This window comes from Triticum dicoccoides, chromosome 6B (genome assembly GCF_002162155.2).
Source record: "Triticum dicoccoides isolate Atlit2015 ecotype Zavitan chromosome 6B, WEW_v2.0, whole genome shotgun sequence".
Lineage (NCBI taxonomy): Eukaryota > Viridiplantae > Streptophyta > Magnoliopsida > Poales > Poaceae > Triticum > Triticum dicoccoides.
This window is the reverse complement of record NC_041391.1, coordinates 55,550,922-55,572,919: the sequence shown is the minus strand read 5'-3', so window position 1 is coordinate 55,572,919 and position 21,998 is coordinate 55,550,922. Positions and strand designations below refer to the sequence as shown.

The following is a 21,998-nucleotide window of genomic DNA, read 5'->3' as shown; positions in this document are numbered from 1 at the left end:
AGGACACCAAGTCCTCACCGTATTCTCTTGAACTACGGTCACACTGACCTCGTCCAATCACTCGTGGTAAGTCTTCAGGCGACTTCCAAACCTTCACAAACTTGGTCACTCGGTGATCCACAATTCCTCTTGGATGCTCTAGACCATGACGCCTAACCGTCTGGAAGAAGCACAGTCTTCAAAGGTAACAAGTGTTGGATCCACGCAGGATCAATATCTTGTGTGATGCTCAATCACTTTGGGTTTGTAGGTGTTTCGGTTTGGTTTTTCCTCACTTGATGATTTTCACTCAAAGTCGTCGGAGGATGGGATACTCTCAATTGACAATTGTCAGTTTCTCTCGGAGCAGCGAACCAGCTAGTGGTTGTAGGGGGCGACTATTTATAGCTTAGGAAGCAGCCCGACATGATAAGACATAAATGCCCTTCAATGATATGACCGTTAGGTGGATAAAATATTTTGAGACAGCTGGCGCGTAGCACAGCAACGGTTGGAAATTTGAGGTTCAAATTCCTCAGGGCTATCATGTTCCTCACTGTGTAGGCAATCCGCACTGGCGAATTCCTAACTTCTCAGTTAGAACAAATTCCTTAGCGACCCGAAGAACTTCGTCTCTATCACTGAAGAAATTGACTGAACTGTATGGGATTTCCAATGGCTTCACTCGAAGGTATTGGTAGGTGTAGGATTTTGAGTTGAGCATCACATTGAAAATTTTCCTTAGTATTTCCTCGACCCCCTTTAACAATACAGTGTTTCCTATGACTCAAGAAAGAGAAAATGAAACTACGAAAATAAAAGTCTTCACGCTTCATGTTCCTCAAATGAATACCAAGTCTTCAAGGTCACACCAATTGCTTCACTTTCAAGGTCTTCAGAAAGTCTTCAGAATACCAAAGTCTTCAGTCGAAGTACTTTATTTTTAGGGGTCGACTTTCTCTGTAAATATCAAACTCTTCATAGAGTTATAGACCTGTGTACACTCATAAACGCATTAGACCCTTTACCTATAAGTTTTCAATACACAAAAATCACTAAAGGGCACTAGATGCACTTACAATCTCCCCCTTTTTGGTGATTGATGACAATATAGGTTAAGTTTTCAATGGGGATAAACATATGAAGTGTAAATACTGATATTGAGGAATTTGATTGCAAGATATAGAAGAACTCCCCCTGAAGATGTGCATAGTGAGGAATTTTCTTTTGAGGCAATGGACATTTGAAGAGTTGAATCATGGAGATCCCCCCCTATATCTTGTAATTCATATGCGCATTTGACATATAATATGAAGAATTTGAAATGCATGATGAAATATGATGACTGATGTAATTCAGAAGAGCACATCAAAAGTATCAGAGCACCATCGGGTTTAAGATTACAACTCGATCCAATAAAGTTTCAGAAGAGCGAGAGTTGTAACTTAGCAAAAAAACGCCCATATAATAGACCCACTTAAAGACTAACTCAACTTTCTCGCCCTTTGTCATAGAATGACCAAAAGGATCGAAACTGAGGACTAACGCCCCTGAAGAATATCAAGTTGATGGAGGAGCGCCAGCATTGTCGGGGTCGTTTGTCGTAGTAGGGCCTGCCGCAGTGTCGTCCAAGTCTTCATGTTCATCAGTGTCGCGTGATGAAGAATAGGAGCTAGCCACCAAGGAAGGAACCTTGACCTTCTTGTATTTCTTCGGTGGAGGTGTAGACCAGTCAAATTCTTCCTTGAGACCCATTTTCTTCAGATCTTCTTTGTTGTAGACATGAGACAAAACAGCCCAGGTACGGTTGAAGGTTTCATGGAGGTAGTATTGGTTTTTCTTCACTGCATTGTGGGTTGAAGTCATGTTGTGAAGAATTGAACCAAACTGACGCTTGACCAATTTATGATTGCGATCAACCTTCTGATGAAGACTGAGGAGAAGCTCACGACCAGTCATCACCCTGGGTGCTGTTCCTTGAGGATTTGGCTTGGTTGTGTTGGCGGCAGAGTCATGGATGGCAGAGTCGTCATTGGTTGAGTAGGATGCAGCCTTGCGAAATTGACCATTCAATGGATGAATGCCTTCATCTATCACATCAGCGGCATTGCCTTTGTCATCAGTTGAGGAAAATGTCCGTTTGAGGACTTCAAATAGAGGCAAGTAGCTGCAGTGATTCAGAGTACCAGCTTTGTAATTGAGTGAAGACCTTGTTCTGATGAATCTCATAATCCAAGGTGCATAAGGCTTCAGCTCAAAAGGTGACATAGCGACATTGGCCAGAGTCCTCATGAAGAAATCATGGAAGTTGACGGGAACACCATGAATGAATTGAAAAGCAGATTCTTCATGACGCCAACGACTTCTTCATTCGAGTCGTGGCCTTTGATAGGACTCAATGTCTTCGTCAAAATGTGATAGACAGTCCGAGGCACATACATTAATTCCTTGACGAGGAATTTGGTTCGTGGGGCCTGCCCTGGATTCAAAGGCTTCATCAGAACTTGCATGTAGTGATTTGTAAGCTCAGGTTCACTGTAGACGCAACGAGCACCTTCAAGGGGAGGACTGAATGGTAGGGCACGAAGTAATTCAGTAGCTGGTGCCTTGTAGTGAGTGTTTTCTGACATCCAGTCCAGCACCCATGAGTTCACATCTTCAGAATCTCCTGTGATGTGCAGCGTCGCAAAGAATTGAAGAACGAGTTCTTCATTCCAATCACATATGTCAGTGCAGAAATTTAACAGTCCAGCATCGTGAAGAACACTAAGGACTGTCTCGAAGCCCGGCAGAGATTCCATGTCCACATGAGAAATGTGTGCATGATCGAAGACTTTGTCTTTGTTGAACAGCACTGAGGAATAGAAATTGGCCTGGCTGGCCGTCCAGAAACGCCTCTTCCTTATGCGAGCAGAATCATAGGGGTTGTAATCTGTGAAGAACACATGCTCGCCGAAGAAATCTTCAGCCTTGAACTTTTGCTTCCTTGAGAATGGATCCTTTGGCTTTTGAAGTGGAGTGTCAGTGAGTTGCATCACGACTTCAGGAATCACAATCTCAGGTTCTTTAGGCTGAGGAATTTCTGGTTCCTCTTCAGTGGCAGTCTGCATGTTCAAGTGATCAGCAGCAGCAGTTTCTTCAGCACTAGTGGCTGGAATTTCTTCACGTACAGATGAAGTGGGGTGATTTTCTTCAGAGCCCATTTGAACGGTTGGTGCAGGGGACTGAGGTATTTGCTATAAGTGGAGAATTGGGGTGCTGACTTTCCCAAAAGTCATCATTCATCACTGGCGTAGTGCACCCAATATCCACGTATTCATCTTCCATTTCTTTAACGCCAGCCTCTTTAGCTATGAACTGAGGCATGGGCGAGGAGACAATAGGTGTTGAAGGGATAGCATCCACTTCAATTTCTTCATCAATCTGCTCGGACAAAGCAGCAGAATAATTTTCTTCATCAGATCTGCTAGGGATCACATATTCTTCACCAAAAGGAACAAGGTCCTTTGATGGCATGATTGAGATCGGAACATCATCAATTGGATTTGCAAATGAACTTGTCATAGGCTTTATTTTCTTTGGAGCTAAGGAATCTGAAGCAGCTGATGATTTCCTTTTTTTCACAGCTGCACGCTCTGCAGCCTTGGTCTTCTTCACATCTAATGCAGATGGAAGGATTGGAGTTGGTGTAGGCGCAGGAGGAGCAGAGGAATCTGGTTAATTTTCTTCAGGCGCAACTGATGCAGTTGCCCTGACTTCTTCATTTTCTTTAGGCGCATCACTAGTGGATGCCTTGGCAATGTCTTCAGCGGCTGGAATGCAGTCATCAGCCCTGGAACTAACATTTTCTTCAGCAGTCTGAAAGTCATCATCGGTGCTGGCATGTTCTTCAGTTTGCTGAGCAGAAGCTTCAGCCTGAGGAATTTCCTGTTGCGATGGGGCTGCAACACTGGAGGTGAATTTCTCAGTCAATTTAACAAATCTGACTTTGGCACCTTGCCAATCAGCATAGTAGGCATTGAAGTTATTGCTGAGGGCTTTGATTTCGGACTGGATTTTTATAAGCTCATGAGTTATCATAGAGACAACGTTGGTCTTCAAAAACTTTTCTTTCCTATACTGTGCTTTCTTGATCTGCCTGGCCTTCTCATATTTCCATTTTTCTTCAGAGATGAAATGGGTCAGCATGTGACTTTGGCCAGGAGTCAAATTGAAATCAGGCATAGGAGTGTCTGGATCCTTGTGCAGAGATCAATATAATCAGGATCAACTTAGGATCCAATAGCAGTGGCACATTAGTGCCTTTGGCTCTAGCGGCCCTGACTTGCCTATCTCTGATGATCTCAGCAAGTTCTTCATCATCAGCTTCATCTTCTGCGGATGGTACTTGGAAGGCAACCTGCTTCTTCTGAGGACTAGGGCGAGAACCTCGTCCTGAAGCAGCCTTTTTCTTCAGTAGAGACGGACCCGTTGAAGAATTGGGTGCAGCTGAGGAACTATCTTAGACACCTGAGGCAATGGAAATGCCTGCCGTCCTTTGGCACGTGGCAAGATGCACAGGTGCAGAGGACTTTGTCGGAGCGGCCGAAGACTTTGGCGGAGGAGCTGAAGATTCTGGAGGAGCAGGAGCAGCATGAGGAATTGGCCGTGAGGGCTTTAAGGATTCTGGCCGTGAGGGCATTGCTGAGGAACTAGGCCTTGAGGGCACTGGAGGTGAAGCACTTGGCTTGTGCGCGGGCTTCTTTGCCATAGATTTCTTTGGCTTGACAATAGAGGCCTCAGCAGAGGCAGCAGCAGTAGCAGAGTCCTCATTGAGTTTCCTCACTGCTTCTTTGGCTTGCCTGGCCAGCTTGGCTTGGCACTTTGCCCATTCATCAGGATAATCCTCACCACGCTTGAGGCTGGTGGGATCTGCTACTTGGCCAGGTGCCAATGGTGGTCTTGGGCATGGAGGATTGATTGTGAATTTCTTCATGTACTTTGGAGTTACATACCTGTACTCCCTCCATTCTCTTGCCCATCTCCTTTCTATCCTATGGATGCGCACCTTGCGCTGATTTTTGTTCTCCTTACCAAACTTGGCCTCATCAGGAGTGCAATAGTCTTTGTATATATCATCAGGGGCCTCAAAGGCAGTCATGACCTCAGGCTTCTTTTCTCCTTTCTGTGGCTTCTTACCGCCTGCCATTTTCTTCAGTTGAGGAATTTGAACAATCGAATTCTCTGAAGAAGTATGCAACTTTTCTTTGAGGAACGCTACAAATGAGTTAAGTTGATGAGAACCTAGTGATTCAGCAGCGGACATGAGTACCTGTGAACAGAATATAGTTGCGAGGAATTTGGAGAGGTGATATGCGTTCTCAGAAGGTTTTTCAAAAAGAACAAGTTTCAGGAATTTTAACTAGACGAGTCTTGAAGAATTTCACTAAGCGTTCTTTGTCTTAGGTTCCAGAGTTGTATAGATCTAAGATCCACACAATTGAGGAATCTTGAAGAAAAATGATGCTTAGAGAAACGAATCAAGAACAGATGATATGTGAGGTGTTTAGTGTGTGAGAATTTGAAGAATAAAACACCTTTGAGGATTTTGTAGAAATCATTTGAATCAAAGAGGGCAATAAAAGTAACTTTTAATTACCCTGAACGAAGAACACGACGAACTATGAGATGGAGAGGTGAAGTTCGTCAGTGCAGATCTTCCATGCCCTAACTCGGCGGAGGAAGACGGCTACGGCGGCGGTGGAGTGAAGATTTCCTCAGCCGGCGCGAGTACGACGGCGACAAGGTCGAGGCAGTGAAGCTCTTCCTCACCGGCGATGATGAAGTAGCGGCGGCGCTAGGGTTTGAGAAGCTCGAGCAGGAGAGAGAGCGAGCGGAGTAAAGGAAGTGAGGAAGGGGAGAGGTGTATTTATAGCCACAGTGGAAAAAAATTGTTCGCTCGAAGATTTAGAACGAACGTGCCCCTGACCCTTCTCATTCGCATGACATGTGTTACCCACGTACTGAAAAGTGGAGATCGTGTTAGATCGTGGGTGAATAGATAAGTCTATCGTGGGAAACAGAACGGTTTGAGCGGCAAAGCTAAAAATTTGGATAAGATAAGTTAAAAGTTCCGTTCGCAAATTCTTCAGCTGACAAGGACACAGTGAAGATTTCGAACGAGTTTCAAATAGAACGCACATGAAGAATTTGTGAATAGATTGGGTTGAGTATAGCATAGATGGGGAAGGGTCCGATCACATTCACTTAGCAGAAGAACAACTTGAAGAAATAGCCATAAGTGAATGATGTAGAGGACATAAACCCATATATATATACATACATACATATATATATATATATATATATATATATATATATATATATATATATATAGCCAATGAAGAAAAAAGACGGAACCAGTGAAGATTTTGCAAAGTTGAAGAATTTGAAAAACTTAAGAATTTCAAAAACTGAGGAAAAACTCAAATTGAAGATTTTCAATTTTGGTGGTGGCGTGACCCACCATATAAGAATGATGATTTCAGACACTGCATACAATTGTCGTAGGGTTCTGAGAATCAAATTCTTCGTTAATTTCTTCACAGTTAGAGTGTTCTTTATTGATTGAAGAAACATGTTTCTTCATGTGTTGCACATCTAAGTCATCAATTTTGCATAAGTGTTAGGATGAGTGTCCTATTCAAAGAACATTCGAAGATTCTAAGATATTTAGCTCACACCGCAACTTGCTAAATCTCTTCTCATCCAAGGGCTTTGTCAAGATATCGGCTAGCTATTCTTCAGTCTTCACATGATCAATAAAGATGTCGCCCTTGAACACATGATCGCGAAGAAAATGATGACGAATCTGAATGTGCTTCGTCTTCGAGTGTTGAACTGGATTGTGAGAAATCTTGATTGCACTCTCATTATCACAGTAGAGAGGCACATTCTTCACGTTGATGCCATAATCCTTGAAAGTTTGCTTCATCCACATCAATTGAGCACAGCAAGAACCAGCAGCAATGTACTCAGCTTCAGTAGTAGACAATGATACGCAGTTCTGTTTCTTCGAGGACCAACAGACCAAAGATCATCCGAGGAAATGACAAGTACCAGATGTTGACTTACGGTCCACACGATCACCAGCATAGTCATAGTCAGAATATCCAATGAGATCAAAAGCAGAGCCCTTGGGGTACCATAATCCTAGTGTTGGTGTGTGAGCTAGATATCGAAGAATATGCTTCGCAGCCTTATGGTGTGATTCCTTCGGTGTAGCTTGAAATCGGGCACACATGCAAACACTAAGCATTATATCTGGCCTAGATGCACATAAGTACAATAAAGAACCAATCATGGAGCGGTATACCTTGTGATCAAAGTCAATACCATTTTCATCAGTGCATAGATGGCCATTTGTGGGCATAGGAATTCTGACGCCTTTGCAATCTTGCATGCTGAATTTCCTCAGAACATCCTTGAGGTATTTCTCCTGAGATATGAATATACCATTGCACTATTGGCGAATTTGAAGACCTAAGAAGAATTTCAACTCTCCCATCATAGACATTTGATATTCTTCACTCATCATATAGGCAAATTCATCACTATAACGTTGGTCAGTACAGCCAAAGATAATATCATTAATGTATATTTGGCACACAAATAGTTCACCATCATAAGATTTAGTAAAGAGAGTAGGGTCGAGTGAACCGGGTGTGAAGCCATTCTTCATGAGGAATTCCTTCAAAGTGTCATACCATGCCCGAGGGGCCTGCTTGAGGCCATAGAGGGCCTTGTTGAGTCTGAAGACTTTGTCAGGATTCTTTGGATCTTCAAAACCTGGGGGTTGAGCAACATATACTTGTTCCTCAAGCTTACCATTGAGGAATGCACTTTTTACATCCATTTGATATAAAGTGATATCATGATAGTTAGCGTAAGCAAGTAATATGCGAATAGCCTCAAGTCTAGCACCAGGTGCAAAAGTTTCATCGAAATCAATTCCTTCAACCTGTGTGTAGCCTTGAGCTACAAATCATGCCTTATTCCTCACCACAAGGCCATTTTCATCTTGCTTGTTGCGGTAGATCCACTTTATGCCAATGATATTATGCTTGCGAGGATCTGGACATTTGACTAGTTCCCAGACGTTGTTGAGCTCGAACTGATGTAATTCTTCTTGCATGGCCTGAATCCACTCAGGCTCCAGAAATGCTTCATCTATCTTACTGGGCTCTGTGATAGAGACAAAAGCATAGTGCCCACAAAAGTTAGATAAATGTGAAGCTTTTGAGCGTGTGAGAGGACCTGGTGCTTCAATGTCATCGATGATCTTTTCAACTTGCACTTTTTTTCCAACGCGAGGATGAGCTAGTTGTCTTCGAGGAATTTGATCAGCATTTTCTTCAGCACCATTTTCTTTAGCATTTTTGTCAGGTGCATCAGCTCGACGTTCTTCACGTTCTGAAATAAATTCTTCAGCAGATTCTTCAGTAGGAATGACATCCTCAGTAGCCTTGAACTTGATAGAATCCTCAGGTGCTGGTTCATCTATCACAGAAGGTAGGTGCTCTCTTTGCGAGCCATTAGTTTCATCGAACCGCGCATCTACAGTTTCAACAATCTTGTGAAGAACATTGTTGAAGACTCTGTAGGTGTGCGAGTCCTTTCCGTAACCAAGAATAAAACCTTCATGTGCTTTCGGTGCAAATTTAGCATTGTGATGAGGATCTCTAATCCAACATTTAGCACCGAAGACTTTGAAATAACTCACATTGGGTTTCTTGTCAGTGAGGAGTTCATAGGCAGTCTTCTTGAAGAATTTGTGAAGATATACCCTGTTGATGATGTGGCACGCAGTGTAAATTCCCTCAATCCAGAAGTGACGAGGCGTCTTGTACTCATCAAGCATAGTGCGAGCCATCTCAACAAGAGTTCTGTTCTTGCGCTCCATGACGCCATTTTTCTGAGGAGTATAAGGAGCAGATAACTCATGAGTAATACCAAGTTCATCAAGATAGTCATCAAGACCAGAATTCTTGAACTCAGTTCCATTGTCACTCCTGATGTGCTTGATCTTCACACCAAAGTTGGTTGAAGCCATCAAGGAAAATTGTTTGAAGACTTCCTGCACTTCATGTTTGTAAGTAACAATGTGTACCTATGTGTAATGAGAGTAATCATCAACAATAATAAAGCCATATAGAGATGCGTCATTAGTGACTGCCGAGTAATGATTACGACCAAAGAGGTCCATGTGAAGCAATTCGAATGGTTGAGTAGTGGTCATGATAGTCTTCGTTGGATGCTTGACCTTGGTCATTTTTCCAGCTTCACAGGCCCCGCATAAGTGATCCTTAAGGAATTTAACATTCTCAATGCCAATGACATGCTTCTTCTTCGCAAGCATGTGCAAATTCCTCATGTCTGCGTGACCAAGTCGTCGATGCCATAGCCATCCTTCTGAAGCTTTTGCAAGTAGGCACACGGCTGGTTGAGGTCCTGTAGAGAAATCAATAATGTACAAGTCTCCTCTCCTAAAGCCTTTGAAGACTTTGGAATTGTCAGCTTCCATAACCACAACACAACGATACTTGCCAAAGACAAAAATCATATCAAGATCACAAAGCATTGAGACAGACATAAGGTTATATCCTAAGGACTCAACAAGAATGACTTTGTCCATGTGTCGATTCTTTGTGATCGCAACCTTACCTAGACCCAATACCTGACTTTTACCTTAGTCAGCGAAGATGATATGCTTCAGATGCGATGGTGATAAGGGAGCATCAATCAACAGATTCTTGTCACCAGTCATGTGATTTGTACATCCACTATCGAGGACCCACTCAGTGGCTTTGGGTTGATCATCCTCCAGATGAATTAGTGCAGCTTACGAACTCATATACTTCATCAGTGAAGAATATGATATCAAATTCATAAGATGAATTTCATCAAGCAGTAAAACAGATATAGTAGTATGAGGACGTGTGAAATGAAAGTTCATTTCTTCATGATTAGCATGTGTCCTTTCAGGCATTTTTGTCAGGCCCCCAGCAAATTCTTTAGATGTTAAAGCACGTCTGGAGACCTGACCCTGCAAAAGAGATTAGTTCTTTTTCTTCACCACCCACATCTGAAGGGGTGGCAAAGATTTCATCACTCTGCGAGCTCCATATGAGAATGGTGGTAAAGAAGCCAGACCATTTCGTTTCACATAAGACAGGTTAGGGTAAGCATATGAATAAGCAGAGAAATTATTCGAGGACTTATGAACATAATGGTTTGAAGAATAATGCACATATTCATAGCCCTTAGCTCTACCCTGCGAAACAGAGTTGTTAGCATGATGATAATCATATGAGGACTTTGATCCTTTTGAGGAATTTGATCCACGTGAGGAGTTTGGTCCGTATGAGGACTTGGATCCATATGAAAAATTTGGTCCATATGAAGAGTTTGATCTGGGGTTCCTATTCTCCACAGGTGGTGTCATGAGGACATTCACCTGAAGACTTTCAAGGCACCTTTTAGGAATCCAGATTTTCTTCATAGGGGAACTGTCCTGCAGTTAGTGCCAACATATCTAGCCAATACTTCACCATTCTGATTTTTGAACAGTTTATAGTTGGAGTCAAATGACTCGTCAGAAGAATGAGGAGATTCACATGTAAAGCCAGTTAAGTTAGATGGATCAACTGGTGGTCCCTTTACAGCAACCCATGAGGTTTTGGGGTACTGCTCAGGCTTCCAATATGTACCATCAGCATTGATTTTCCTCTCAAAGGCAATACCCTCTTTCCTAGGGTTCCTGTTGAGGATCTGCTTTTTAAGTACATCACAAAGAGTCTGATGCCCTTTGAGGCTTTTGTACATGCCCGTCATGTACAATTCCTTCAGCCCTGCATCGTCAGTGATACTAGCAATGTCCTCAGATGAGGAATTAGTGATAGCAGAGGCAGGTGAAGAATTTGTAACAATAGAAGCATTTGAACATTCAGGTGAAGAATTAGCAGATTCACGTTCAATGCACTTTAAGCATGGAGGAACAAATTCTTCCTGAGAAGCGCTGATTTGTTAAGCAAGTAATGAATCGCGCTCCTTCTAAAGATCTTCATAACTCACTCTTAGCTTCTTAAGATCTTGCTTCTTTTGAAGAAATTCACAAGAAAGCTTCTCATGATCAGATAAGAGAGTGTTATGATGACCTTGAAGGCTGTCAAACCTAGACTGAAGTCTCTGAAGATTTTCAGTCAAGGCTTTAGTGTGATCCATTTCTTCACCCAACATATCGTCACTTTTGTCTAGCATGTTTTGAACCTTTTCAAAAGCCCTTTCCTGTTTTACAGCAATCTTAGCATGTTTAGAGTAGCTGGGCTTGAGGTTTTCATCAGATTCATTCTCACAAGATTCAGAGGACGTATATTTGAGTACCTTGGCACCCTTTGCCATGAAGCAGTAGGTGGGAGCGTAGTCATCATTGCCTTCATCAGCCTTGTTGGTGAGGTCATTTTCTTCAGAGTTGAAGATAGACTTGCTGACGAATGCAGTAGCGAGAGCCAGACTCGCCACACCAGACTCGGACTCCTCAGATGCCTCCTCTTCCTCATGTTCCCCGGATTCAGTCTCAGAGTCCATTTCCTTGCCAATGAATGCCCGAGCCTTCTTGGAGCTGCTCTTCTTGTGAGATGAAGACTTCGAGGATTTTGATGATGAAGATTTTGACAATTTCTTCTTCTTCTTAGCATCATCAGAACTGTAATCCTTGTATTTCTTCTTCTTTAATTCGTTTTCCCACTGAGGACAATCTTGAATATAGTGATCAGGTTTCTTGCATTTGTGGCATAGCCTCCTCTTGTAGTCACTGGATGAGGAATCATTGCTCCTTGAGGATTTTCCAAAGCGGCCACGTCTTGAGAACTTCTGGAATTTCTTCATGAGCAGTGCTAGCTCCTGGCTCAATTCTTCAGGATCACCAAGGCTGCTGCCAGAATCTTCATTTTCAGATTCAGACACTGCCTTGGCCTTCAGGGCACGTGATCTACCGTAGCATGAACCATAGAGATCTCTCTTTTCAGCAAGCTGGAACACATGAGTGTTTAGCCTCTCGAGGATATCAGCTGGATCAAGTGACTTGTAATCAGCACGCTCTTGTATCATCAATGCCAGAGTATCAAATGAGGAATCAAGCGATCTCAACAATTTCTTCACCACCTCATGGTTGGTGATGTCAGTGGCACCAAGCACTTGAAGCTCATTTGAGATGTCAGTGAGACGATCGAAGGTTTGTTGAACATTTTCATTGTCGAGTCTTTTGAAGCGGTTGAAGAGATTGCGAACTACATCAACTCGAGAGTCACGCTGAGTTGAGACTCCTTCATTCACTTTGGACAGCCTATCCCAGATAAGCTTAGCAGTTTCCAAAGCACTCACTCTTCCATACTGTCCTTTGCTCAGATGGCCACATATGATATTCTTCGCTTGAGAATCGAGTTGCTTGAATCTCTTCACATCAGTGGCGTTCAGTGAGGGTGAGACAGAGGGAACACCATTTCCCACAATATACCAGAGATCGTTATCAATTGCCTCAAGATGCATTCGCATCTTATTTTTTCAGTAGGGGTAGTCTTTCCCATCGAAGGTAGGACAGCCAGCAGAGAACTTGATCATACCTGCGGTCGACATAACTAAAACTCCAGGCGGTTAAACCAAAATCACACAGAACAAGGGAAAACCTTGCTCTGATACCAATTGAAAGTGCGTTATATCGACTAGAGGAGGGGTGAATAGGCGATTTTTATGAATTCTTCACTGAGTATTTGCCGGTGAGGAAATTCCTTAGGGAAGAAGTACTTGCAGCGGAATAAGTACTCAGAAGTAAGCATAACAGAATACATGCATGGTCATCATGATGAAATGAAGACAAGCACAGAGTACAGAAAGCGTAATCACATGATAACACAAGATGAAGACAAACATACTGAAGAATTGAACTGAGGAAATTGAGAAAGCCTTCAGTCAAAGTCTTCAAACATAGATATGATGAAGCACTTAACACAGTAATGAGGAAATGAAAGAGTTGAGAAAATAGAACCAGTAAGCTTGGTGAAGACAATGATTTGGTAGACCAGTTCCAACTGTTGTCTTAGTTGTACGTCTGGTTGGAGCGGCTGAGTATTTAAACTCGAGGACACACAGTCCCGGACACCCAGTCCTGAGCACGCAGCTCAGGACACCAAGTTCTCACCGTATTCTCCTTGAACTACGGTCACACAGACCTCGTCCAATCACTTGTGGTAAGTCTTCAGGCGACTTCCAAACCTTCACAAACTTGGTCACTCGGCGATCCACAATTCCTCTTGGATGCTCTAGACCATGACACCTAACCGTCTGGAAGAAGCACAGTCTTCAAAAATAACAAGCGTTGGATCCACGCAGGATCAATCTCTTCAGTGATGCTCAATTACTTTGGGTTTGTAGGTGTTTGGGTTTGGTTTTTCCTCACTTGATGATTTTCACTCAAAGTCCTCGGAGGATGTGATACTCTCAATTGACAAGTGTCAGTTTCTCTGGAGAAGCCAACCAGCTAGTGGTTGTAGGGGGCTGCTATTTATAGCCTAGGGAGCAGCCCGACATGATAAGACATAAATGCCCTTCAATGATATGACCGTTAGGTGGATAAGATATTTTGAGATAGCTGGCGCGTAGCACAACAACTGTCGGAAATTTGAGGTTTAAATTCCTCAGGGCTATCATGTTCCTCACTGTGTAGGCAATCCGCATTGGCGAATTCCTAACTACTCAGTCAGAACAAATTCCTCAGCGACCAGAAGAACTTCGTCTCTGTCACTGAAGAAATTGACTGAACTGTATGAGATTTCCAATGTCTTCACTTGAAGGGATTGGTAGGTGTAGGATTTTGAGTTGAGCATCACATTGAAATTTTTCCTTAGTATTTCCTTGACCCCCTTTAACAGTACGATGTTTTCTATGACTCAAGAAAGAGAAAACGAAACTACGAAAACAAAAGTCTTCACGCTTCATGTTCCTCAAATGAATACCAAGTTTTCAAGGCCACACCAATTTCTTCACTTTCAAAGTCTTCAGAATACCAAAATCTTCAGTCGGAGAACTTCATTTTTAGGGGTCGACTTTCTCTGTAAATATCAAAATCCTCATAGACTTATAGACCTGTGTACACTCATAAACGCATTAGACATTTAACCTATAAGTCTTCAATACACCAAAATCACTAAGGGGCACTAGATGCACTTACAAGCGGCGTGGGATCCCGAGCCACCAAACTGTCATGCCCGACTGGGGGGCCATCTTACATGGTAGGACACTACTTCCTCCCATCTCTTCGGCACATCCTCATCACTCATGCTCTTGGGTGTGCGGTGTGCCGCATCATCATACACTTGAATATGTGTACATTTTTAGTACATTGCTCGAATTTGTATGCAATTATTATACATGGGGCATGGATTGTGTTACTTTTTCGTGAATCACACTCCAATTGTTTTGTCATTTTTTAATCTTGCACAAGGATGAAAACATATATCTTTTTTTTTGAGGGTGATGAAAACATATATCTATTGTAACAAGGGGTGTGTTACGCGTTAGCCGAATGATCTTTTTAGAGGATCGGCTCGGTCGCGAGCTGTCGGATATGCATCATCGTGCGGATCTTCCCTTAGTACAACAGAGTGGCTGTTGCAGAAATCTTTGCAGCAGAGGTCTTGTTGCAGAAAAGTTTTGCAACAAAGGTCTTTTTGCAGAAAAAAATTCGTCTTCACATTTTTGCAACATAGGTGATATTTTACGAAAGAAGCTTTTGCAGCATAGGTGATGTCGCAATAAATTTTGCAACAAAGATGATGTTCCAGAAACAATGTCGCCATTCCCGACGCATGTTGCAGCAGCACCATCATCGTTCGTCGTCACCGTTTGCAATTCCGTCGTTGCCATTGCAACAGGGAGGCAAATGATGATGGTCGGCGGCGGCTCATCCACGCATATCCATGACCCCAAGTTGCGAGCCGGGCGTCACTGCGGCTCACAACAGTCGTGCTTTGCTTGTAGCAACAAGGGCGCGCGGCAGCCGACCTTGCACCATGGCGCGGGGGCAGAGCTCACAGCAACCTGAGGTCGTGTTTCAACGAGGAGCTCTGCGCCTAGCACGTTGCCTCGTCTGGTCGAGATGAGCAGTGCAATAGCGGCAACAAGCACAACATACTACAATGGCGGCGAGGTGAAAAGGCGAGGAGGATATGGTAAGGACGTGTGTGTGAGGTAGAGATTTTTTAGGAACATCGAACATGGTGCAGTGTGGTTGAGATTGGATAAGCCAGGGAGACCATGTCACCCAGAACACGCGTCACATGAGCGAAGCAGTGGACCGGAGACAACAAATCAGTCGGGTGATTTGAATCATATCCCAATTGTTTTCCTCAAGTGATGTTGATTAGCAAAAAAAGTACTGTCGGTTAGCAAATTGTGCATCTGATGCGCTAATCCAATCCTTGACACAGCTTCTTCTCTCTATGAAAGATCATTATTAAATGATAAATAGAAACCGACCTTAGCTCAGTTGGTAGAGCGGAGGACTGTAGTGGTGCAGAAAAATCCTTAGGTCGCTGGTTCGAATCCGGCAGGTCGGAAATTTGTATTTTTCTCCCGATATCTTTTATCTTTCTTTTTTCCTACCATCTGCTGACTGTCCAACGAACCCAACCTGAACCAGAACGGAGACAGGCCAGCGTACCCTCCCGCGCATACCGACTCCGCCGCCGGCGTCGTCCCTGCGCACCACCGCCGATCCCACGCAAATCAGCTTCTCTTCCCTTTTCAGTTTGAAACCCTTGCTCCCTTCCATTTGGAAACAAATTAAATCACAGTCCCCTTGCTCTGTTCAGTTTGACAAATTAAATCCTAATATCTTGGCATGATTTGGATCTTAAATACTTGAGTTATGCGTAATTTTGACTGGGAACATTCATTGGTGGCACACAAAATATATCTAGGACTGAATCTTAGTGTATGATTTCTGAAAATATAGTGTCACACAGAATATCTAGAGCAGTGGCACACAGAATAGAAAGTACATCATTTAATCATGGCGAGAACATGCCATCATCTATATCTTCAAGACTTTAACACTAGCTAGGACATGCAAAAGATCAGTCAAACTTGTCATGAATTCGTATCCTCGAGAGCCCACATCATTTGGTCCAAATCATTTTTCTTGTTACTGAATAATTATGTGTTGGCATGTTCTCTTTTTCTTTCTGCTCGCCAGAAAGAAGTCGTCTCTTTCTTTTCTTTCTGCAGACGCAGATGGTCTTTTCTTCTTTTTCTTGTGTTGCCTATCAAACCAAGTTCTTTTTTTCTAAAGTGGCCGTATGCATCTCCCAGATGCAGAGGCCGGGGGTCATCCTCCTTTTCTAAAAAAAAAAAAATCAAACAAAGTTCTTCTTATTTTGGAGTTTTTGTTCTGAACCTCTTTTTTCTTTATGCGTGCATCACTCCAGAATTCTTTCTTCTGAACCCCTGTCAAGTGCATTTTCAATCAAAATGCAACATTCTTCAGAGCTTGTATTTCTGTTGCACTAATGCAAGCTCTCTTTTTTGCCAGAGCAGTGAGAAAACCAATGAGATTTGAGGCAGACATGCGAAGTTCCAAACTATGCAATTCCACAAGACCACAAGGTATGGACACATGCCAATTCTCGTTGTTTCTTTTAGAAAGAAAAACGTAAAACAGTTTATATACCATTATGGAGTCATCAGATTTCAAATTTAACTGACACAAGGATTTTATTCACTACCGAGGGTACCTAGATGACAACAAATACTCTGCTTCCAAGCTATACTGCCGGCTCGTTTCCTCCATGTTCGTACCCTCAATCACTGGATACTTCGGCACATGCATGTCATGCATCACGAAGCTATCATGCGAGGCCCCAAGACTCTCGAGTGTCAACTCCACTTGCCTCATGCTTGGCCGGTGGTCTCCTTCAATCCTCACGCATGCCACCGCCAGCACAGCCACCTCTTTAACCTCCTTGCCGCCTTCTTCAACGACCTGAGGATCTAGCACGCGAACCAGCTTGCCTGCTGCTAGCGAAGAAGTGAAATATGAGACAAGGGTTTCCTCCTCGGATGACCGATATGAGCATGGTTTTTTCCTTGTCAAAAGTTCCATGAGGAGGACACCGAAGCTGTAAACGTCGCTCTTCTCGGTGAGCTGTCCCGAGTAGAAATACAAGGGGTCTAGGTACCCAAATGTCCCTTGGATAGCGGTTGCGGTCTCTGTTTGATCGACCGGAATGCACCTCGAAGCTCCAAAGTCTGACACCTTTGCTATGAGAGTGCCATCTAACAAAATGTTTTTGGGACTTGATATCCCTGTGGACTATAGGGAACGACACGGCCGAGTGAAGGTAGGCAAGAGCTCTCGCAGTTTCGGTTGCAATCCTTATCCGATCTTCCCATGCCAGGGATGGCGCGGGTTCTTGGACATGGAGATGGTGGTAATAAAGGGTCCCATTGGAGATGAACTCGTACACCAGCAAAGGCACCTCCGTCTCAAGGCAACACCCAAAGAGTTTCACCACGTTTCGGTGGTTGATCTGTGAGAGGATGGCTACCTCATTTATAAACTCGTCGATCTCCCTCTGGATCGCGACTTTGGACTTCTTGATCGCCACGACGTGCAGGTCTGACATGATCCCTTTGTAGACCGTACCATGCCCTCCTCCACCAATCTCGCGAGCTTTGTCGAAATTGTTTGTGGCCTTTTGTAGCTCCACCAAGGGAATGATCATCCTCTCGGCGATGTCCGCCTTCTGAGACACCAATTGCTGCAACAGATGCCCTCAATTTTGCTTGAAGAATCTCTTCTTGAGCATTTTTGCCCTCCGTTGCTTCATCTTCCGGGTCACCAAAATAGCACCAAGTACCATGATTAGAAGGGCTGCTCCACTGCCAACTCCAATGCCGACACTTAAACCTGAAGAATGTGCACAAATAATGCATCTTTGTTGTTAGGGGAGAACCTCTGAGATACAAAGCAGAGCATGACGACCCGATGCAATCTCTGACTCATAATTTTATTGGTTCTGTGCTCACCTAGAGAAGATCTGATGCAGCCATTTCTTATGCGCGGGTCGCCTTGGGCGCCACGCGGGCACCGGCATAGGTGCCCGCCGGCCGTGTTGGTGCACTCGCCGAAGCACATGCCCGGCAGCGTGCACTCGTCGACGTCCTGGCATCCGCCGGCGAGGTACGGGTTGCCCTGGTAACCGTCCAGGCACCGGCACACGTAGCCGCTGCGGTAGTTGCCGGAGACGTTGCGGCAGGAGGCATGGCTGCTCTGGCACGCGGTCCTCCGCGCGTCCACGGGGCAGCCCGACGTTGCCACTCCCGGCAGCACCACCGGCTTCGAATCCACGGCGAACTCGAGGACGACGGGCACCGCCGGCCCGCGCGAGGGCGAGTACCCTGGCGAGTCGTTGAGGAGGCGCCGTCGAACCATCCTCTCTCGGCGATGCGCACCGCGATGGGCAGCCTGTCGGCGTGCTCATTGCTCGAGTCCAGCGACTTGATCTCCACGCGGTAGGAGGGGCGGCCGATGGGGACGGGCGTCTCGCAGCAGCCGATGCCGGAGCACGTGGCCGTGGCGGCACCGTCGCCGGTGGAGCTCGAGTTGGTCACGGCGCCGGTCCACTTGTCATTGACGGAGCAGAAGGAGGAGCAGCCGCTGATGACGTTGCCGCCGCCGCCGTCCCCGACGAGCGTGTCCTGCACGTTGCACCCCGACCAGGGCCGTATCCGAGAAAACGGAGGCCCGGTGCGAAATAAAAATTGAGGCCCTCGACATAACAAATAGCAATTGGTAAACAAGGATTTCTACACTAAAAATAGACTTTGTTATATATATCATCCTTCTGATGTGTTTTGGTATTCATCCTGTGATCGCCAGGAACCTGATGAGCACTAGTATCTAAACCTTGATTATTCCGAAGAAACATTCGACTCTTTTACTAAACACTTAACAGGAACGTCTTTTTGATGTCGAGTGAGTTTTTCAATCTTTTTCCTTTTCTTGCGTTTTCATGTCCCAGCTCAGACTTCCTAATTCTAGAACTGGAGGAAATTTCAGAAAATAAAACTAAGAAGCAAATATCATGCACTAAAAACTAAACACAGAAACAAAGAGGGATGAAATAGCCTTTTGTTAGTTTGGGAAGAAAACCATGTGGTGGCACCGTGTGTGGATTTGATAGTCCGCTTGATCTTCCGGATGAATTGGGACCTAGCACTCTTGCCCTCACAGGTCCAGCGACAAGCAACAAGAGGATTGAAAGTAGTAGATGAGAGATTGAGAAACTGAGTGAAGAAGAGAAGACACCCAAATAAATAGATGGACGATGATGGAGCTGCCATACTACTGAAACTACAGATTAAAGAAGACACCGAATAAATTGCACCAGAAGACAGTTTTGGGGAGAATACGAGTGAATTAATCTACAGGAGTAGAATCGGGAGCTGCTATAGGACCATGGGAAGACGCTAGAAGAGAAAGAGATCAGAGAGAGAAGAGGAGGAGCCGTGCGTGAGATACGTTCTTGTGAGAGTAATTTGTTGCGGATTCCTAGATACTCGATTAATTGATTAGTCGTGGCGTTTTTATGGGAGAATTAGCCACGGCTAAACTGGTTATTAGTTAGTAGAAAATTGGGGCCCTGCTAAATTGGGGGCCCTGTTCGGTCGAACACCCTGCACATGGGTGTAGTACGGGCCTGGTCACGACGAACTGGTTGCGCCACTCCGACAGCACGTACGGGCCGGCGGTGCCGAGGCCGCCCCACGCACCGTTGCCGTCGAGGCCTCCGGGCCCGGTGAAGTTGAGCTTGACCTGGCCCGCGCCGTCCACGACCCGCAGCGTGGAGTTGGCCAGGGAGATCTCCACGACCTGGAGGCCGGTGCCGACGAGCAGCCGCGGCTCACCGGAGCGCGCCCGGTCGCAGGTGAGGTTGAATCCCGGCCAGTAGCAGCCGTCGCCGATGCCGAACGGGTACGGCACGCGCACAGCGCCGCAGCTGGTTGCGCAGCGCGAGCCTGCGCCTGGCGTAGCCTGAGCTGCTGCCGCTGAGAGGCAGAGCTGCAGCAGCAACACCGTCAGCGCGACGGCCGGAATCATCGTCGCGGCGGGTTGTTCCATTATTGTCTCTCCGATCCATTATAAAGATTTCTACAAGTTGAGCAAGCTGTAGTGTAGGAGAGCAGCCGCAACCTACCGTGACAGTGAGTGCTCGCTCGCTTGACCCAACACGCGCGCATGTGCATGCATGTGCACGTTGACGGACCTGGTCTAGGCTGCATGGTGATGAGTGATGACCAAGACATTGAGATATCGTTTTGGAAAAAGTCCAAAACAAACCTTCAATTTGTAGGCGAAAGCTAAATCAAATCCCGAACTCTCAATCCCTGAAATCAGCACACCAAACTCTCTAATTCCGGTCTATTTTAAACCTTGACAGAACATAGTCGGGATTTGCTGACTTGGGCCGGCCCAGCAGCGAGTTGCTTGCCCGCGCACTAATCTGGTTTTCTTAGTTTCTTCCTTTTTCTTTTTCTTTTCTTTTTCATTTTTTACACGTGTCTAATTTTTCTCAGCACCCAATGTACATTTTTAACGCACACATTAAATATTTTTGGATAAACTTTTGACATTTTAAAATACATTATGTACATTTATAAATTACATGTTTTCAAAAAAAAATTGAATGCATGGTAATATTTTTTTAACTACATGTTTTACATTTTCTTCATGACAATAAACATTTTATAAAACTACACAACATTCTTTTACATGGTTCAACATTTTTAAATTTGCATACACTTTTTTCAAGGACATGCCACATATATTCTGTTAAGGTTATGACACATTTTTTTACATCACGCAACATATTTTTACATTGTAAACACATTCTTTTAAAAATGTCACAGGCACAATTTTTGGAACTCGTGATCATTCTTGAAATTTTACATTTTTTTGAATGTATAAAACATTTTTTTGAATCACACATAATTATTATACATTGTATAAACATTTGGATTGGCCCATACATTTTATAAAACTTGAGATATTTTTTAAATGTCACAAAATATTTCCAGGTTTCAGAAAATGTTTATGTATCAAAACGTGTCCGCACTTTAAAATTTTGTTCAGGTTGCAGAAAAAATTTATGTTTCGAAAAGTGTTTGCACTTTAAAATTTTGTTCAGGTTTCAAAAAATGTTTATAAAGGTGTTCACTTTTTCAAAGTTGTTGCTTTTTTTAAAGTATTCAAAATTTTCAAAAAGTTCTCGCACTTTATAAAATGTTCAAAGATTTCATAAATAAATACATTTTCAATAATTGTTTGCCCCTAAAAAATGTTTTCAAAGTTCGACACTTTGGTTTCTGATTAAATATTTCGGGCCTCTGACTATGTCAGTCATAGTCGTCTGGTGTAGTGGCTACTAGGTCCCAAGTTCGACTCCACAACATATTTTTTTTGTTTTGGAATTATTACATCGCCTGTTAAGGAAAAGAAAGAAAGAATTTTTACGTCGCGTTTTAAGGAAAGAAACTCGCTTCATGTCTGGTGCACTGGCCCAGTCGAGTCCACTGCAAACAATCCGAAACAATTTTTAAATAATATATTTATGAAATAATTTATGAAACTCCAAAAACAGTATTTAAAAAGGTGACACAGTTTTGAAAATATGAAATATTTTTCATAGCATGTGAAAAAATATTGGAATTCTGAACATTTTTTGATAAATGTGATTTTTTAAAATTGCGAACAGTTTTTTAAAATGTTAATAGAGTTGATTTTGTGTGAAACATGAAATTCCAAACATAAAGGGAGAAAAGAGAGTTGCGAAAGGAGGGATGGACGAAGGGATCACATGAATGAGGAAGAGAGAATCACTCTAGATCGGATGGGGGTTGGGTTTGGAAAGCAAAATCAGAATCGG

At 43.8% G+C, this 21,998-nt stretch overlaps 1 non-coding gene and 1 pseudogene across 1 annotated transcript; one reads left to right on the top strand and one right to left on the bottom strand.

The window, feature by feature from the left end:
* Window positions 1–15,544: 15,544 nt before the first annotated feature.
* TRNAY-GUA lies at window positions 15,545–15,629 on the top strand. Its single transcript is given in 2 exon segments — window positions 15,545–15,581; window positions 15,594–15,629. It is a non-coding gene; the product is annotated as a tRNA-Tyr (tRNA).
* Window positions 15,630–16,742: 1,113 nt separating this feature from the next.
* Window positions 16,743–20,173, bottom strand: LOC119321737 (annotated as a pseudogene).
* Window positions 20,174–21,998: the final 1,825 nt, after the last annotated feature.